General features: G+C 40.7%; 1 protein-coding gene across 2 annotated transcripts in view; it reads left to right on the top strand.

Annotated features, from left to right (window-relative positions):
- C1QTNF1 (C1q and TNF related 1) overlaps positions 1–18,132 on the top strand; it is a 72,871-nt gene that overhangs the window by 39,867 nt on the left and 14,872 nt on the right. Inside the window, exon 1 of one of the 2 annotated variants that reach the window (XM_044002788.1) lies at positions 6,755–6,922. The exons of the other annotated variant lie outside the window; for it this stretch is intronic. The gene's annotated coding sequence lies outside the window, so the exon portion shown is untranslated. Of the gene's footprint in view, positions 1–6,754; positions 6,923–18,132 lie in introns of those variants that run through there. 2 annotated transcript variants of the gene reach the window in all.

Below are 18,132 nucleotides of genomic sequence, written 5' to 3'. Positions count from 1 at the left end.
GGAGGTGATCAGTGGTTTCTTTCAATTTCTATTTTAGCTTCTTCTTCTAGAATTTCAGGGCAATTTTCCCTGAGAATATCTTGGGAAATGGTGTCTAAGATCTTTCCTTGATCATGTTTTTCAGGTAGACCAATAATTTTCAAATTATCTCTCCTGGACCTATTTTCCAGGTCAGCAGTTTTTCCCAGAAGATATTTCACATTGCCCTCTATTTTTTTTATTCATTTGGATTTGCTTTATTGTGTCTTGGTGTCTCATAAAGTCACTGGCTTCCATTTGTTCAATCCTCATTCTTAGGCAATTATTTTCATCAGAGAGCTTTTGTACCTCCTTTTCCATTTGGCCAATTTGACTTTTCAAGCTGTTGATTTTTTTCTCATGTCTTTCCTGCATCCCCCTCATTTCTCTTTCCATTTTTTCCTCTACCTCTCTAACTTTATCTTCAAAGTCCTTTTTGAGCACCTCTATGGCCTGAGACCAATTCATATTTTTCTTGGAAGCTTTAGATATAGGGGCCCTGATGTTGACATCTTCCTCTGAGGGTGCACCTTGATCTTCCTTGTTACTGAAGAAACTTTCTATGTTCCTCACCTTTCTCTGTCTGCTCATTTTGACTTTTAGCTCCTTAAAGTGGGGCACTGTTTCCAGGCAGCAGTATCCCAAGCTTAAGAAGTCCCAGGTGGTATGATTTAAGGAGGATCAGGTTCTTTACTCGCCTGGTCTGTTCCCTAGTCTATAGATGACCCCAAACCAACTTGCTAATCAACCAGCTTTGTGTGTTGTGGTTGTCAGCTCCCAGGAGCCTGTGCCCCTCCCCCACCTAGGCTACTGCTACTCAAGCCTACCACCTGGTTCCCAGAAGGGGTGAAAAACCCAAGTTCTGCCTCAGCACTGGCATAGACCCCTATAGCCTCCCCTCTGCCAAGGGCTCAGCTCTCTCAGCAGACTGTGAGCTTACTTCCAGACAACACTGGCACTTCAGTTGATTCAGAGGCTCTGGGGGTCTCCTTCTCTGGTGAGGCCTTCCTGGGCCTGGATCTGTGTCAGGGTGACTGTAGGGTTGGGCTCCACTCCTGTCTCAGCACAGTAGCTCCCTTCTTCTGATGTTCCAAGCCATTCTTTGTTAGAAGGTAATTTCAGCACATCCTTCTGTGGGTTTTGCTGCTCCAGGAATTGTCCTTTGGTATTATTTCAATGTTTTTTGGAGAGATTGTGTCATGAGTTTGAGAGCTCACTGCCTTTTCTCCACCATCTTGGCTCCACCACTGTAGTATTATTATTATTATTAAAGGAGAAAAAATAAAGCATTTGAAAATTTTAATTTTCCCAATGCTTTACTCTTTTTGTCTGAATGCTTAAATTGTTTGTTTGAACAAAATCATCATATTAAGATGATAAGATATGGGAATTCCATCACTTTTGGAGAAACTGAAGGAAGACAGGCATGTTAATACACTGTTCATGGAGCCATGTAGTGTTCTGAACATTTGGGGGCAACGAGGGTTAAGTGACTTGCCCAGGGTCACACAGCTAGTAAGTGTCAAGTGTCTGAGGCTGGATTTGAACTCAGGTCCTCCTGAATCCAGGACTGGTGATTTATCCACTGAGCCACCTAACTGCCCACTGTTCTGAACATTTTGGAAGATAATTTAGAATTGTAGCAAGATTTTAAAATTTGGGATTGACTATATAAACTTTTAGGACTGCTATTTGATTTGCTCTCATATTTCATTTATCATCCTGAACTCTATGATAATCCAGAGATATGTTTGTGTATTTCTGCTTTAATTAATACAATTTCTATATATCTTTCAATTAATCAACTAATCTCAAAGCTTCCACCAGTTTGTCAAATATTACTTATTTAGTAAACTGGAAAAACCAGCTTTTTCCAATAACAGTTAATCATGCCTCTCTATATTAAATTCCTTAATCTACTAAGAATAAATAAATATTAAGGTTACTGAATACTCAACTTATCAACAATGAGATCTAATAAAAATATAATTATTTACAGTATTTTAGCTGTGAGAATGATTACAACCAGAGAAACCTCAAATCCTCATTATTAATGGCAGATGACTTCACTTTGGAGGACACATTTCCACACCATTTAGTTCATTCAGGATAACAAAAAATTTCTGAGTCAGAATTCTCTTCATCTTCTTCATAAGCTATATAGGTTAAAATAGTTCCATTAAGCAAGAATTCCTCTCCACCTCTTTTTTTTTTCTTGGTTTCTCCAGCTTCTGTCCAGCCATGACAAGAAAATAGTATCTTCAGGTTTTCTCAAGCCATTACTCTTAATAACCTCCTCAAAGTGATCGTTAAGACTGCCACTTATACAACATTTCATTGGCCTTTTAAAAGTTCAGTAACAGTATTTGTAGCAAAAGAGATGTTACACTAAGAAAAAAAAAATGATGAAAATGTCCACTTTGACCTACTGCTATGTATATACTTTGAGGTTAAAGAGAGAAGAAATTGTTCCACATATATCAGAATATTAATATAGCAGCATTTCTGTGGTCACAAGGAACTGTAAACAAAAAGTAGATGCTCGTTTCAGCCAATGAGCATTTATTAAGATCCTAATATTATGTCAGGTACTGTTCCAAGAGCTGTGAATACAAAGAAGAGGAGTTCACAATCTCATGGGAAGATAATATGTGAAATAAATACATACAAACAAGCAACATACAAGATAAATAGGAAATGGTTAACCAAGGGAAGGCACTAGAATAAAGAGGGATTGGAAAAAGCTTTTTATTATAAAAGGTGGAATTTTAGCTGGGACTTGAAGGAAGCTGGGAGACAGAGATGAGGAGGGAGTGCATCCTAGGCACAGAGGACAGCCAGAGAAAATTCCCAGAGCCAAGAGATGGAGTATCTTGTCTAGGAAATAGCAAGGAGGCCATTATCATGGATCAAAGAATATGTGTTGGGGTGTATGGTATAAGAAGACTAGAAAGTTTAGGGATGGGTCAGGTTATGAAAGACCTTGAACACCAAACAGAGGATTTTGTATTTGATACTGGAGGTGATGGGGAAATACTGGAGTTTACTGGACAGACTTGTGCTTTAGGAAAAATCATGCCATCTGAATGGAGGATATGGAGCAGAGAACAGAAAAAAACATGAACAGAAAAAGAATGGCAATAATAATAATATTTACATAGCACTTTAAAGTTTGCCCAGAATCCTACTGCTAGGTATATGCTTCAAGGAGATCAAAGATAGAAGTAAAGGTTCCACATACAACAAAATATTCATATAGTCATGCTTATGTGGTAGCCAAGAACTGTAAACAAAAAGTAGATGCCCATTTAAGTTACTTAAGTTGTATTTTAAAAGTGCTATCTCGACTTGTCTCTTCTCAGCAATGCAATGATCCAAAACAATTTCAAAGAACTTCATGATAGAAAATGTTCTAAACATCCAGAAAAAAACCTGTGGATTATGAATGCAGATTGAGCCATACTGTTTCTACTTTTGGACTGTTTTTTTCCTTCTCTTTTGAGGGTTTTCCCTTGTGCTCTGATTCTTCTTTCACAATATGACTAATGCAGAAATATGTTTCATGTGATTGCACATATATAACCTATATCAGATTACTTTCCGTCTTGGGGAGGGTGGGAGAAAAATGTGGAACTAAAAATCCTATGAAAACAAATGTTGAAAACTATATGTAACTGGAAAATAATAAAATACTTTAATTATGCTGTTGTGGGAAAGCGTTCCCACACCAATGGAGATCACACACAAAAAAGTGCTATCTCATTCAATTCTCACAAAATACTGTGAGATAGGTGCTGTTATTATTCTCCCTTTACGGATGAGGAAACCAAGGTTAACATGTTAGGAAGATTTATACAAATTGATACAGAATGAAGTAGGCACAACCAGGAAAACAACATACACAAAAGTGGAAAGTTTCACCCAAGGAAAGGATGAACTTCCTTTTTGGAGGTGGATAACTTTTGATGTGGAATATTGCATATACTTGTCAGACTTGGTTGATGTGCTCGTTATTTTTGCTGAATTGATTTTTCTTCCTTTTTTTTCTTTGTTTCATCTTTATCATCCTGAGCTCTATGATAATCCAGAGATATGTTTGTATATTTCTGCTTTAATTAATACAATTTCTATATATCTTTTAATTAATCAACTAATCTCAAAGCTTTGTTGGATAGGAGAATGGGAGGGGGTATATTCATAAATTAAGATGATAAGAACTATTAATATAAATTCAACATCTAAAAAAAAGGTTACATTAATCTATTGCTGCAATATGTCTGAACTACCAGGGTAGGAAAATGGGGAAATTTCAAGGCATATTAACCAGGACCTAATCCAGGAAATTTCTGTAATGATCAGAATGATGCCACCTGCTGGAGATTTACTGTAGGAAAGCTCCACCATGAGGAGAAGGCCTCTGAGGGCAAGGCCAGGCGGCTTTTCTTTGGCATCAGGAAGTGATGTTTGTTGGTGGGAGGAAGAGGGGGAGAGGCTGACGCTCTGGTTCTTTTCATCAGGACTCTGGTGGAAAGTGGAGCGAGAAATGCACTCTCCCTTTAATAGATAGATGAATCTAGGCCTTTCTCTTTCTCTTCACCAAATTCTTATTAGCCTTAAAAAATGCTTAAAAGTCTAACTCTTGCTATAGCTTATAATTTATTGTCAACCACTCATTAGATATTTTAGCCAGACTAGCTAGAATTTTAGCCCTTTACATTTCCTAATTGTAGAAAGACTATAGACAGGTCCTGGAATCTCTTAATTAACAGCAGTTTCAAAAATATCTTTTGTCTTTGTCCCTTTTCAACTGCTCCTTACAAGGTTATGGTGGAGTTTTCCTGTGATATCAGTGTTGGGAAGGCCATCTGAGGACAAAGTAGCTAAGGGAAAATTAATCAGTTTGTTGGGCCCATGCCCTTATTCATTCCCAAACTTCCTTAAGTTACTTACGGGAATGAAGATGAACTTATCTCTGAATTTTCCTGAATTGATAAGTTATAAGGGATGTGAGTTTGCCAGGCCTTAGACATGAATCCTACGGAATGTTAGACTTCTGACTTTATTCATATCATTAGCTAGAACTATATCTGGTATAGCAGCCTCATGAAACCAAAGCACTTAATCTCCTAATAATGTCTCTTAAAAATAAACTGCCATTCTTCACTGAATTCAAAATTTCTTGAAATTAAGTTTTGCTCTATCACAGATTGGTTTTAAATACTATAAAGAAGGACTGGGGGGCAGCTAGGTGGTGTAGTGGATAAAGCACTGGCCCTGGATTCAGGAGGACCTGAGTTCAAATCCAGCCTCAGACACTTAACACCAGCTGTGTGACCTGGGGCAAGTCACTTAAACCCCATTGCCTCTCAAAAAACAACAACAACAACAACAACAACAACAACAACAACAACAACAACAACAAAGAAGGACTGAAAGGTAATTGACAATTTTTTAAAAGCCCTATAAGGATTTGGTAGTAGTGGCTCCTTCTACTCCTACACTAGGGTGTTTAGCACTGTCAGCTCACTTTGCTCATAGACTGCAGGACATGGGGGTGTCTGCCATGTGATGTCATTGCTCACCTGACATCAGTCTCCTCTTGTTCTTCCATCCTGAGGTGTACTTGGCTTCCTGCCTGACCCCCAGCCCTAGGGCAACATTACCTGTGCCAGATGTGCATCAAGTATGGTGGCTTCGCCTTCCTTCATTAAAAAAAAATTCCCTCCCCCGCTCCCCCCAGATGTTTGTACTTGGCATTCCAAGGAGAAATATGTGGAGAGATCCAGGAAGGAAATACCAAAGCAAGGGAAAGCATCTTTCCCCTGGGGACCCAATGCCAGTATACCATATTGCCTTATCTCCTGCCCAGATATAGCCAGAGGGAGTGCACAAAGGAGTGACTCCCTAAAGTAAAGATACTTTGCCCATACTGGGGACGCCTGACATAGGCTTGGAGAGAAGAGGAGAGGTGAGGAGAAGAGGAAGAAGAGTCTCATTGCCATAGCAGAAAACTTGGTTTCTCTTGTCAGATGACTCCTCTTCTTGCTTGCTATTAGGGGTGAGGAATGGAGATAGGGCACGGAATCCTCTCCTCACTCAGCTGTCCTAAACGTCCAATTCAGTTTTGTCATAGAATGAAAGTTTAAAACTCACAGGTTTGGTCACAGGTATTTCCCACGTATCTCATAACTTGATATCTCTGGTGTCTCATAATCCTCAACCTGGTCCTGAACATCCTTGGTCTGGGTTCCTGATGCCACTGCCTTGTAGCTCTCACAGTCACAAATAGGCTAACAACATCTGGATTGACTTTCGGATACTCTAATGTTGCAAGTCTGATTCTCCAGTCTGGGCTGGCTCCCAAGGGGTGGCGGGGAACAGCAGAGGTTGATTTCCCCTGCCAACCCGGGCACACACAGAGTTAATACTTAACTGCTGCTGTTTGTATAAAAAGCACTGGGAGCCATTCAAGGCTCCACTGCGCCTCACATCTGGCCGGGGTTTTCTCTTTACGTGTTTGTCCTGGTTTCTTCCTCTCTTTCTTGACTTTCGAGAAACCGCATTTCCGCTTCTGGCCAAAGAAATCGTGGAGCGGTGGAGATAAAGGTGCTGAGAGGGGACTGGCTGTTGCTTACACTGCGCCCCCCCCCCCACTCCACCCCCTTTTTGCTTTTTTTTCTTTCTTCGGGACTTCCCGCCGCCCCCCCCCCGCCCCCCCTCCCCTGCTGTCTCTCCTTCAAACAAGTCTGTGCTTTCCCTCAGACCTGGCTGGGGAGAAGGTTCCAGCCCCCAGGAGATGCTCTAAAAGATCGAGCCTCTGCTGAGGCAAAAAGACAGTTGCTGGTGAAAAGGCAGACAAGATAAAAAAGACGATCCTGAACCAGGGAAGTTAAGAAACAGCAAGGTAGGCTGGACGGGGCCGGGGCTAGGTTGGGGGGGGAGCCTCAAAGGGGCTGAAGACAGGGGGAGGGTCGAGAGGGGGCAGCCAGGCACTGGCCGGACTTGTTGCTTCCTTGACCCCAGAGCGCTACTTTCTCAGAGTCCCCACGGCCAAAGTGACAGGAGAACTTTGCAGCAGGCACACTCTCAGGATGGGGACTGAGAGGGATTCGGCGCTGCAGAAAGAAAAGGAAGGGGTCTGTTCTGTGGTCCTGTTTTGTACCTTGCTGTCATTCACTCCATACACACACACACACACACACACACACACACACACACACACACAGAGGCTGTAACTTAGGGCCTTACTCTGGATATGGAAAGGGAATGAGTGCTTGGCAACTTTTCGAAGACTTTTCTCGGGACTGCACATACCTCCTTTTGTTCTTCTTGTATTTTTTTTTTCATCTTCAGGATTTTTTTCCCTTTTCTTTGCTGAGGGAGTTAAAAGAGAAGGAAGATGGGACCCACTGCCTGAATATGCTTGGTAGGGAGCGGCTACCCACCATGGGCAGCTTCTTTTTATGACTGGGGTGTCAAGATTTATCCCAACTGTCTCCACAAATATTACCGGAAGCATTGACTTTCAAGTGTTTGCATTTAAATAACCGAGATGTTCCTGGAGAGAGTCCAGCTTGGACAGGAAAAAACAATGTCACTTCACCAGGCTCCCTTGAAGGGCTTTAGGGCTGCTGCTCATGCCTTGGAGGGTATGAGTCTTTGCGTGCTACATTTGTGATTCTGGAGATACAACGTACTGTTCAAACTCACTTATCTTTGACTGCTATGTAACACACTACATAACACACAACCTGTGCATAGAAGTCGACCCAGGGGCAGACAACCTGTAGAGATGAGTTTATCTCTATGTAGTGTGTGTCTGAGGGGGAGGATCCAGTCACCTAAAAGCTTTTATGTGCACACTTGTGATTTTCTGTTTTTAGACAGAAATACCAGTTAGCTGGGGGGGGTGGGGGGGGTGGGGAGCATCAGTATCCTTGCCATTTGTGCACTTCTTTTTCCAAAGGCAGCTCCTATCTTGGTTCCTGGTTTCTATGTAGATCATCTTAATCCCTAACCATGTGTCTTCATCTGCCGGTGACCCTGTGTGACTCTAGTAGTTTCTAATTCCTCCACTCCACCTTGGAGGAATTAGAAAGTCTCTCTCTCTCTCTCTCCCTCTCTCTCTCTCTCTCTCTCTCTCTCTCTCTCTCTGTCTTTCTCTGTCTCTCTTCTCTCTCTTAGTCTCTGTCTCTGTCCTTTTGTCTATCTCTTTGTGTTTTATGTCACTGTCTCTGTCTTGCTGTTGTTACTCTCCTCTCTTTCCTTCTCTCTCTCTTCCTCTTCCAGGTTTTAGAAACTGAGGAATTTTGTGTACATGGGAGTGTTCTGCTTGAGTAACCTAAACTAAAATGTAAAATTCCCTGAGAAAATAAAATTTCCCAAAGGCTTGATGTACCACAGGTCCCAGTGGGAAGTGTGTGACGTTCTTGGAAGTTGCTTTGCTCAGACTTTTTTTTTTTTAACAGAGCAAAGAAACATAAGCTTTTCCAATGGTCTGCCAAGGCACACATGGCATCCTTACAAATGAATGTGTTAATTCCTATGCGTGCATTTCTGTCTATATTTGTACAATTGCAGCTACTGACAGTGAGCTGGTGACATATTCTAGCCTTGACACCATCAACAACTGGATCTGGGGACAGAAAGTTTAGGAAATTCTTCAGCAGATCTGCTCAGTGTCCCAGGGAGAAGGAGGCCAAAGGATATCATCTTTTCCCACTTTCATTCCCCTATGGAAATACAGAGCTTTAGAGAGAACTTAGAAATCATTTAATCTCTTCATTTTTAAAGATGGAGAAATCGAGGTTCAAAGAGATTAAACGATTGTCTAAGATGACTCAGTAAGTTACTGGCAGAGCTGGGACTTTTGTTTTTGGATCTCAAGTGTTTAGCTGTGATACCTGGCACATGGAAACCACTTTATGGATTCTCGTGAGATTTTATTTAATTTTTCTAATTCCTAGAAAATTATACCTCTCTGCTTGTGGAGAATTCCATGTTGCATAGAAGGAAATTATGCTTTCTCTTACCCATGGACCTTATCTTCTCTCTCTCTCTCTCTCTCTCTCTCTCTCTCTCTCTCTCTCTCTCTCTCTTTAATGACACTACCACCACCCCCACCTTCCAAAAGGTTAGAAGACGTGCATCTCTGAAAGGTGACTTGTGCAGCTTAAACGGAGGGAGCTCTGAGTGAGAGGCAGAACCACTGGACACTTGGCCATATGGATTTTAGACTTGAGTTCCCTCTTCTTGCCAGTGTGAAAGTTCTCTGTCCTGGTGATGTAGTTAGCATGCCAGGTACCTACAGCTGCTGAAGGCCACTGATGCCCACTGGGGTTGACACAATTCAGTACTCTCATGGGAAGGACATCTGGGCCTCTTCATTCCTAGGTTGCTGCTTCCCTATCCAATCTAATAAGTATGGAACTTTTTTTTTCTGAACATGCTTCGTTTTTGTTCTTGGTTCCCTCCTCTCTCCCTCAGCTGTAATTAGTATGACTCATAAACCAAATATTCTGGCATTGAACTTTGTCCATCAAAACAAAGATGAAAAGAATTTTGTAGGCACAGTCATGTTTCCAAGTGTCTATACTATACACTCGCTCCTATTTCTCTTGTCCTCTATTGCCAGTACCTGGTGTGTCTCTCTCTTCCTTGGGTTGATGGTAGCTGTGGCTTCAGGGACCAGCTGGGCCATGTGCTGGGCCTGTACCAAAGGGGTGAGTGTAACAATGGGAAGAACTGGGAGGGTGGAAGGGTCAAAGAAATGTTTCTCCACAGCTGTTTTATTTTGTAATTTGCATGAAGGAGAAACCACTCTGACAACCTCACATGTCTGTCCACCTGTCTGATCCCGAAATCATCCCTTCTGTAGTGCTCAGCCTTGGTGGTCTGAAGAATTCCATGGAAATTTAAGAGGGAAAAGCCTGTACCAAAGACTCATCTTTTTAGTAACAAAGTATGGGAATAACCATTTCATAGTCTTGGCTCTGGGTTTCTTACTTCTTAAACCTGTAGACTTCCCCTTATGCCGGGTCTGAAATGAGAAAGCTAGTTACTCTGGGAAACCCAGTTCTTCTCCCAATGCAAGAAATCATTTGTCCTCTTTGGATGATAACTTTTGAAAGACCTTTTCAAATCTCAGGGACCCTGTTCTGTTCCTATTGTCTGTGACCAAGACAGCTAGATTATATGGGACATAAAATGCTGGGCCTGGAGTTAGGAAGACCCAAGTTCAATTCTGACCTCAGATGCTTAGCTGTGTCACCCTGGGAGAGTCAATTAACCTCTATTTGCCTCAGTTTCCTCATCTGTAATATGGGGATGATAATAATAGCACCTATCTCCCAGAGTTTTTATGAGGATGAAATTAGATGTTTGTAAAGTGCTTAGCACAGCACCTAGAACATAGTACATGTTTAATAAATAATTGTCCCTTCCTCCTTCTCTATTTCTGCAGGCTACTCAGTGCTGGACCACAAAATTTGTTGTTTTATGGTATAACTCACTTCTATCTTCCTTAGTTCTCACCTCATGTTTAAGTGTCTGCACTCTTGGTGTGGAAGAGAAGGTTTGACCATAAATATGGAAGTGAAAATTGAATGGTTTGGGCTTTCCCTTTTCTCTAATCACCACAGTGAAATGTTGAGACTTTCAATGCTTGAATACATCTCTTTGATCTTGCCTCTTCCTGTTCCTTCTTGCTTTTCTGGGGTGAGGGTATTCTGTGTGTGTGTGTGTGTGTGTGTGTGTGTGTGTGTGTGTGATGGAAAGAGAGAGAAAACATTAATATCCTCACAGAGAAAAAACATTTCTCAGACTCCCCTTTACAACAGTAACTAAATTATGCTCATTAACCTGGCAAGATAAGTAGTCCTCTCAAGTATTCTATAATATGGTTAAATTTCTGTATTCTTGTTCATGCTTGCTTTTCCTAACTGAGCCTGCCATTCCTGCCTGTACAGTCTGGCTTTAAAGAGTGGGGTTGAGGTGTGTACAGATTTGTCCATAGCAGCAGAAAGGCTTTGGGGTCAGGTACAGTGCCCCTGAAATACTTTTGAGAGGCTTTGGAGCAATCTTAACCCCACAACTACTCTGTATGGTAAGCTGGAAGCAGAAGAATTATCTCTGTTTCCAGGCCCTGCTTTTTCTTTCTGCAGAACTGGTGTTGAAGACTCTAAACTGCATTACAGCAGAACAGCTGCAGAACAGGATGTGCTCAAAGTGTGTGCCCATCTCTCTGGCTCCTGCAGGAATTTTCCTTGAAATGAAATGCAACAGAACAAGAGGCAGGCAGGGAGACAGATGGAAAAAAGAGAAAAGAAGGAGAGAGAGAGAGAGAGAGAGAGAGAGAGAGAGAGAGAGAGAGAGAGAGAGAGAGAGAGAGAGAGACAGGGAGGAGGGAAGGATAGTTCAAATATTGTTGTTGGCCAAGGGCAAAGTTCTAACTTTTGCATCCTTCCAGTAACCCCTTTTTGCTTTGGTTGCTAGCCCCCATATGAAATATTTGGCTGGTAGACACAAGAGGAAAAGCCTTGGGAAAACATATTGTATTTCCCAATAATCCAGATTTATGAAAGCCACCCAGGACTGACTTCTTTCTGAGGTGTTCGGGCAAGAGGCATGTAGGCTCTTGGTCATAAGATGCTCAAGTTATGGATTCTGTCCCAAAGGTTTCTGGGTCTGTTCTCCAGATTTAGTGCCTTGCAACACACAGCACTTTTCTTCTTGGTCTATGTATAATGATGATGATGATGATAGCTATTGCTGATTATTTCAAAGCCTTGGATTCAGTGCCACACTCATGGCTTATTTATGTAATACAATACTGTACATAAAAGAGAAACAAGTAGAGCATAGTGAAAATGCTAGAATATTTTATATTTTGCCCACATGGAAAACTGTTCTCTAAAACGTTACCATCATAATCATGTCAAGAACAATTTATAGAAAACATGGCATTTTTCAGGGAGACCATTTAAGTTCATTATGGGTTGCTTAACCTAATATCTACTTTCCTCAAAAAATCTAAATATGACTTTCAAATTAAAGAGGAAGTCAAATCAAAACATCTTATTAATTACCTGATGTACATGACTGACATCAAAGTATATGTCCCCCTTCCCCCAAAGAAGATATTAAACAACTCCTTCATTGCATGGAATCTTTCTCCAATGATATAAAATGTTATTTGGACTTGGCTTAATGTATGCTTAGGAAAGGTTTCCAGCTTGAATATGGAAGTCAAATTGTATTGGATGAAGGTATACTTACAAATACCTTGGTCTCCTCTAGGCAAGATACATTGATCAAAAAATATCAAGAAGGCTAAAGTTGAATATTAAGAGACTTATTGGTACTCTCTTAGATTCATAACCTCAGTGTCATCCTCAGTGCCTCATTTTCCCTCACCCCACATATCCACCTGCCAGATCTTGCCATTTCTACCTCTGTAACATATCACACATTCTACCTTTTCACTTACTATCACCTCTTACCTACATAATTATAGCAGCATCCTCATTAGTCTCCATTTCAAGTCACTTATCACTCCAGTCTGTCCTCCACATTGTGGTTAAAGTGATTTCCTTAAGCACAATTCCCCTATTCAACAAACTCAAATGGCTCTCTATGGCTTCTTTTTTTTTTTTTGGTTGTTTTTGGTGAGGCGTTTGGGGTTAAGTGACTTGTCCAAGGTCACACAGCCAGTAAGTGTTAAGTGTCTGATTTGAACTCAAGTCCTTCTGACTCCAGGGCTGATGCTCTATTCACTGCACCACCTAGCTGCCCCCTCCCCCCAGAGAGGTTTATGATGATAATTTAGGAACCACGAGAAATTACAGAAAGGTTATACTTAAGGAGACTTATTGATCAATATAGATTATATAAGGAAATGCCAGAAACTATGTAATATATCCTTGTTGGATGCAAAAACGGACATCTATCAAAAAGACATTTTCTGGTGGCTAGAATTATACAATGCAAGCTTGGTATCTTTCATGGACTAATAAACAACACATTCCCATACTACAGACCCAGACCTCAAAAAAAAAAATTCTAGAGAAATCAATCAATAAACTGGACCATTATCAGAAACTACTCCATGGCTCACAATTACTCACCATAACATTGATCTGCAAAAACTTAAGAATAATGTTTCTAAAAGATATCATCATGCCACATACCCATAATTTCTAAACTTTCTAGAACAAAAAGGTTTCAAAATATAGAAAGCTAGCAGAGGAGATCAAAATCATGTGGTAATTAGGATGAGGTCAATCATTCCTGAATGCTTTTGGAGCTGTACTGAGGATGCTTTCATTTTCTAGGTGAGGAAACTGAGAGTTAAAATGACCTTGCCATAATCATACAGCTGAGGCAGAGCTTTAACTCAGATTTTCTTGCCTCCAAATCATTTTGTTCACTATGCCATACTGGGTCTTGCATCTGAAAAAGTCTAATGTTGGTTCTGACAAAAAAAATACATTATACGGACCCAGGTATGCTTAGGAATAATAGCTAGATTGCCATATCTTCTTTATTTTGGTGTTATTCTTTTAGAAGATGACCTCTATAAGACTAAGGGCCATATCTCTTTGAATAATTTTGCTACAGAGCTTAATTGACTTGCCCAAGATCACACGGCTAATAAACATCTGAGAGGCTGCAGCTTCATATACATTTGGTGTTTAGCAAAAGTAGCCATACTCTTATATTTTATTTTACTCTATTCTATTTTATTTATTTTTGGTGGGACAATGAGGGTTAAGTGACTTGTCCAGGGTCACACAGCTAGTAAGTGTCAAGTGTCTGAGGTCGGATTTGAACTCAGGCCCTCCTGAATCCAGGGCCAGTGCTTTATCCACTGCACCACCTAGCTGCCCCAGGAGCCATACTTTAGAGAGCTTTATCGTTCTTTTTAAAGTGAACTGGCCCTATCAAAATCATGAAGTTTATCTTCTGGCACCTCTCTGCTTCCTCTTTGCTTTCTACCCTTTCATCATCTTCTTCACTTCCTTAAAGTCACTGTCTCAAGGACTATAGTGCTTTATAGTATTTTAGGTTTTCTAAAATGTTTTCTATGCCAACTATTTGCAATATATTAGGAACTGGGGATATTAAGGAAAAAATTGAAAAGTCTTTGCCTTCAATGAGCTTCTATTTTTACAGAGCCTTCTCTGGCAGTACCCCATGTTCTCCTTTAAAAATATTTTTTATTTCGAAATTAATGAGCATTTCTTTTCTCTTCTATTCCACTCCCAATTCCATCAAGCCATTTCCTTAAAACATGATCTCAAAGGCCCTCCACCATCCTGGTTAGTTATCCCTGGGTGCTCTCCAGCAAGTTCAGTAGGACTCAGTACTTACAATGCATCCCATATACTTAATTTGGGGATCTGTCCTTATATGCACACAGTACCTCCATCTAGGAAGGAAGGAGAGTGATCCTAGAAGCCATAGGGGCATTTGGAAGGATGGATATTTATGAAAATATAGGGAATGTTGCTTGAGTTCCAGGTTGGTTTATATTTGTGTTCCTGTGTCATCTTTAGATAATGATTTGACCTGAGGACAACACCAGCTCCCAAGCAGAAACAAGAGCAGCAGAGGATTGTTATGACCAAAGGATTGAAATATTCTGTTTATTTCATAAGGGATCTGACCTATGCATGGGGGGAAATAAAAGCAAAAACTGTAATGACAAACAAAGGGGCATTATGGTCCCAAACTGAAGAGGTCAGGTAGAAGGAAGATGGCACTATGTGCCAGACACTGCTAAATTTATAATTTTTAATTATAAATATGATGTCCTTTGATCCCCACAACCAGTTGTGCTATTATTATCTTTATTTTACAGATGAGAAACTGAGGCAAGCAGAGATTGACTTGCCCAGTGTCACAAACTAGTAGGTGTCTGAGGGTAAATTTGAACTCAGTATTCCTGAGTCCAGCTTCCTATCCACTGTGCCAGCTAGTTGCCCCCATGAGCTAACTTAGTCATGTTTCATATATCCTCAATAGGAACAAGATCAGACCTACTGCCACGCCCTCAAAAGTGAAGAAGTTGGGGGGGGGGTCTAGGACATAGCCTGGTGGCTCTTAATTGAATCTATGTTATTGATTATTCTGCTGCATTGACAGTGATACATTACTGGATCCATGGCTTTTAATAGTACATAGTTGGAAGATAAGAAATAAGTCCTATTAATTGTTTTGGTTGTGTGGTTAGGATGGGTATTCAGTCTGTGTCATCTGCAGTTAGAAGTAGAATAAAATTCTGTTTTCTGGGTAATGTTGCTTGGTGGTTGGAGGATTGGGAGCTAATAAAGATTTGGGGGGAAGGTCCAAGTCTTAGAAGAGCTGGTCACAGCTATTTTTGTTCTTAGTATCAATCAATCAATCAATCAATCAATAATCCTAGTAGAGTTCTGGAGATATAAAGTTATATAAATAACCAAACCCTTTAGTACCCTTCACTTTTGGAGTTGTTCCGTCTCAGAAGTGTCATCAACTACCGATGGGGGCAGTAAATCATAGACATGACAGAAGTCTACCTTGACTCTGACAAAGAATCTCATCAGAAATCTTTTCCCCAAGCCATCCCTAACACATGGGCTTCTCTGATAGAAAGTAAGGCTGCTGCTTGAGAGCTTAAAGCTAGGAGGTCATGTGAGGACATCTTTTTTACCAGAGAAAATTGGTGTTTCTACTGGGATGGAATAATAGGGTAAGAAGCCAAACTGGTATGCAGAGCTGGCGGAGCTCACTCGAACAGTGAGATCAGTCTTGGTCCTTAGACTACCAGGCTGTCCAGATTCTCTTCAGTGCTTCGAGAGTGAAGACTCATCATCTACCATGGAGGTTTTTGATTCCAAGAACATGAAATTCCAATAGGAAAAAGTGGTGACTTTATAAGATAGGGGGAATTTTTGCTTCAGCCTTTTTGGGGTCATTGAGTATCTATCTACAAAGCCACCTTTTCTCCTCCCTCTTTCATGTTTGCTACAGACCAGACCAGAAGGGAGGAAACCACTGGTTGACAAACTAGCAATCAGCTTAAGAGTATCCTTTCCCTATCCTTAGTCTTCTAATGAATAGTTCTAACAAAAGAAACTCTTGTCCCCCCTCCTCATCTCAACTAATCATTCCTTTTCTAAAGATAGAGAACTTTTTGGAAACAGAGAAAGAGATCTCAAAACCTCAAAGCTTTCTTGGTGAGACCAGGTAATTATTTGTTTATACAGTACACACACACATACACACAGATGTATGCACATATATGTAGGAATGTGTTGTTTGTATGTATATATATATATATATATGTATACATATGTATGTATAAGTCATCAGGTGGCAGTGGTAAGCAAGGCAGATTGAGCTGTCAATCATCTCCTGAGCCAAAGGACCAATCTGGGTATGCTCAGGCAAATCACTCCCTTCCTTTCTTATGGGTGGAGCTTTCCTTCTGCTTATTTTTCCTTCCAGGTCTAGCTTTCTCCTCCTAAGTAATTTGTGGGATCATGATTTATTTTTCAAACTCCATGTGCCAAATATCTTCTGCCAGAAAAAGAAAAAAAGTGAAAAGAAGGAAAATGCCTGTATTTTGCTCACTCGCAGTTAAGGGTTTGTATCAGAATATATTTTAAAACTATCAGACTTTTGAGTTTGGGGATTCTTTGCCAGTTTGCAACAGTCCAGTTCTAGGTCCCCGTCAGACGTGTGCTAGAGCCAACTATTGTTAAGATTTCAGTGTGAGCATCTACGCTTCAGAAATCAAAATGCTACTAATCTGGGCTTCAGTTATTGTTTGGTTGATTGTCTGGACTTAAGAAAGTGATGAGGGGGCAGCTAGGTGGCACAGTAGATAAAGCACCAGCCCTGGATTCAGGAGGATCTGAGTTCAAATCCGGCCTCAGACATTTGATATTTATTAGTTGTGTGACCCTGGGCAAGTCACTTAACTCCCATTGCCCTGCAAAAAAAAAAGTGATGGAGAAAATGTTAAAGTTTAGCAAGTCACTTAACTCCCATTGCCCCACAAAAAGGGGGGGGGCAAAAAAAGGAGAATGATGGAGAAAATGTTAAACTTTAAAATGTCTCCTATGTATACCTTCCCAGAGAGCTACTTGTTAAAAACCACTGGTCCTCATGCTTTACCTTAATGGTTCTCTCCCCATGTCTAGCCATTTGCATGTTTGGATCAAATATTTGAGGGATTTTAAATGAGGGAATACTTTCCCTTCTCTTCTCTTTTGTAATCATTAAATAAAACACATAGTGAGCTTAGCATTTCTGCTGTTCAACATGGTTTTATGGTAAGTGAATAAAATCTGAACTGGGGATAATAGATACAGAACAAACAAGAATGCACTTGGACTGGCAAAAAAAGGAGAGGCAACTTGAGTACAAAGATAAAAGGGATGCTTCTGACCCACCAACAAGCTCTCATCACTCTATCACTCTAAGGTTTCAAGTCCCTGGGGATGCTCCTGTTACTGGTGCCTGGTCATAGCATGGGATCAATATTGCTCTTCAACAGGTCCTCACTCAACTGCTTCAGATTGTGGGTGAAGTGCATCTCTCCCATTGTGACACCTTCCTTCTTCATTCCTTCTATTTGCTCTGGCTTCCCTTTTCATCTATATGCAAGTCCCTTCCAGGAAGGTCAGAGTTAGTGGTACTCTGGGTAGTTTTCCCCTAGGTTAAATCCAAAGCTCTTCAGAGTTTAGGAAACCCTAATGATCAAAACAAAACAACAACGACAATAACAAAAACCAACAACCCTCCTGTCTGTCCCTGTTCTCCTAGTTCCATGACCAAACCCTTTGGAAAAATTCAAAATTTGAGTTACTATATAGCAGCAGAATTAAATATTAAATGATTTTCTGGAGAGGTGAGCAAACATCATCCATCAACTAGAAGCTGTTCTCTCCCTCTTCACCTCCTTCAGTTTGGTAAATGAACAATTAGTGTGATTAATGAACTCTCTGGGGGAGAAAGAAAGAACTACTAAAAGGTTTCCCTGCCTTATGTTAGAGAATACCAATGTACTTGTGTCCTTACCCACTGAGGGCATGGTTATATTCCTTTCCTCTTGCCCTCAAATCAGAA

The sequence above is a fragment of the Dromiciops gliroides genome, chromosome 4 (genome assembly GCF_019393635.1).
Source record: "Dromiciops gliroides isolate mDroGli1 chromosome 4, mDroGli1.pri, whole genome shotgun sequence".
In the NCBI taxonomy this organism is placed as follows: Eukaryota; Metazoa; Chordata; class Mammalia; order Microbiotheria; family Microbiotheriidae; genus Dromiciops; species Dromiciops gliroides.
This window is presented reverse-complemented; position numbering and strand designations above follow the sequence as displayed.